We start from the raw sequence: 2,792 nt of genomic DNA, 5'->3' as shown, positions 1-2,792 counted from the left end.
TCTTTTCCTTTTCTCCTTTGCCTTTAGCTTCTCTTCTCTTCTTGGTTATTTGTAAGGCCTCCTCAGACAGCCATTTTGCCTTTTTGTATTTCTTTTTCTCGAGGATGGTCTTGATCCCTGTCTCCTGTACAACATCACAAACCTCCATCCGTAGTTTTGAAACTATTTGTCACTTCCACTGTATAATTGTAAGGGATTTGATTTAGGTCATACCTGAATGGTCTAGTGGCATTCTCTACTTTCTTCAGTTTAAGTCTAAGTTTTGCAATAAGGAGTTCATGATCACAATCAGCTTCTGGTCTTCCTTTTGCTGATTGTATAGAGCTTCTCCATCTTTGGCTGCAAAGTATATAATCAATCTGATTTCCGTATTGACCATCTGGTGATGTCCATGTGTAGTGTCTTCTCTTTAATGGGTCATTAAAAGTTTCTAAGCAGAAGAGTAAAATTAGACCTGAATTTTAGCAGTGACAATGGAAAGAAACTGAAATGCTGGAAACCACAGAAGTCTGGGCACAGATACTCAAGGCAGAGGTGGTACAGGGAGAAGTCAAGTGGCAGTGGCAGCCCTCTGATAGGGATGACTTCCCCTCTGTACCCCAAACTAGTCACCCTCCAGTTGAGACTTTCTAAGGACAGTTAATTTGATATCATTTTAATATTTTCAATAAAAATGATTCATTATTGAATAAGCATATGTCAATGTTTATACCTTGGTTATAACTCTTATAGGTACATAAATCATGGTCAATCACAATACCACATTCCTTGATTCAGTGATAGGGTCAGAGAAGATAATGTGACTTAAGCAGAGCAAATCAAAATCTGTAACTCTGCCAAGCTGAAAAAATACAGCTCTGGGGATTCCAGAAATTATTTTTCTGCCAGATAAGGAGGGTCTGCCTCCAGCTGACTGAGGGAAACCAACAGACAAAGAGAAACAGAGACAAACAGAGAGGAGAGAAAGATATAGGGAGGCTTAACAGCATTGGTTAAGCCTCCAGAGGCAGCATTCCTAAGCTTTTCATTTATGAAAACTGATGTATACCTGTCCTCTCTCCTTTGTTTTTAGCTTGAGCAGTTTCACTTGGGTTTCTTTAACTTGCAAAAAAGAGAGTCCTGACTCTGTTTCCTCTTCTTTCTTCTCTGTCAACACTGTACCCCCTGATACTCTGTAAGCAGTTACTTAAAAATTATGCTCTCAGTGAAGTCATAAGAATGTCATTCCATGTGTCTGATTGGGGTTTGAGAATATTTTACCCTTACTGTGGCAGCCTAGCACATGTTACTGGTTCATTCCTTGGCTTCTGTTTCCTTCTCTGTAGCATGGGCATCATAGGTTGTTATGAGGGATAAATAACCAATGTAAAAGCATGTGGCTCATTGCCTGGCATGTAGCAAGCCCATGGCAAATGGTAGCTATTATTAACGGTGGTAATAGAAGAAATAATAGGCCTCTTTGACATTGCTCAGAAGAATGAATAAATATAGTGAAATAAACAAATTCCTGTTGCTACTCACCCTGGAGCCCTGTGTATATTTGCCCTAGTGAGAACAACTAGGACATTGCTAATAAGTGTCGACAGTTGGGAGCATCTGCTGTCAGTGACTTTCTTCTAGAGGCTCACATAAAACCATTGTTTCCATTCTTTGTCCGCTTCATCTTAACAGATTGTAAGCACTCAACGAACATTAGTTCTTCTTAGTAGCATTATTACTATCAATAGCACCATACTTCTCCCCACCACAAACTTGTTCTATCCAGTTTCAGGTGCCCTGGAGGGCAACTGCCCATCTATTTGAAATGTCCTCCTTGGCCTTCAAAGTTAATTTTTGTCTATTCCATAGAACCTATGTTTTATGTCAGACTATCCCACACATACCCCCTGGATATCATAAAAGTCTATCCAACTGTTTCCTAGGATGTGATGACAGGCAGACTAACGGAACTTAGCTTTATGAGCCTAAGTTGTGAAGGTTCTCTGAGCCCTGCTGTTATCTGTGGCTGAGCTTTCATCAGCAGCTTGAGGGCAGGATCCTTTCCCACCCAGCCACATAGAGGGCTTGGCCTCCCATGAGTCTTCATCAAAGCTGGTGACAGTCTCTTTCGGGGAAAACTTCTGGGAAGCACTGCCTGTCTTCCTAAAAGCCCCTGGCACAGAGGTAGGGCACCACCAAAGCAAACTTCCTGCCACACACAGTTTTACCTGGGGTTAATTCTCCTGTGAAACGCCAGTGCATGAGCCACCTCCAGCAGGCCCATTTACTTTTAAAAGAAACGAGGCTATTTTCTGCCCTACTCCACCATTCCAGGAATCTATCTGTGGATTATTTTTAAGGCAAGAACTATCTAATAATGAGTAATTTCACTGGTCTATATTTGGCATCAAGGAATTTTTTTTTTAGGTCATTGAAGGGAAGTTCTCAGAAACTTCAAGTTGGAAAAGAGCTGACAGAAGGTAGATGTCATAGATTTTTTTTTTTCTTTCTACACCATCAGGAACTAGGCCTCAGAAAGTTGGCAGTGGGAACTCAGTTTCCTCATCAACAAAATAGGTGGTATAGAACTTCCCCAGTAGGGCTTTAGTGAGAAATAAAGAAGATAGCAAACAGAATGCTTAACTCAGTTCTCAGACACTCTTGGGCCATGTCCACCTGTCAACCACCACCTCTGTTCCCTCCTCTTTGTTGGACACCCTCACAGCTGTTCCCATACTTTAGGCTCCTCCCTCTACGCCCACTCCATCCCACCCCTCTAGATTGTCACAGAGCACTGTTTGAGTTCCCTGCAT

The sequence above is a fragment of the Bison bison genome, unplaced genomic scaffold, assembly GCF_000754665.1.
Source record: "Bison bison bison isolate TAMUID 2011002044 unplaced genomic scaffold, Bison_UMD1.0 scf7180017864291, whole genome shotgun sequence".
Taxonomy (NCBI): Eukaryota; Metazoa; Chordata; class Mammalia; order Artiodactyla; family Bovidae; genus Bison; species Bison bison.
The sequence above is the reverse complement of the archived record's forward strand: the minus strand, read 5'-3'. Positions refer to the sequence as shown.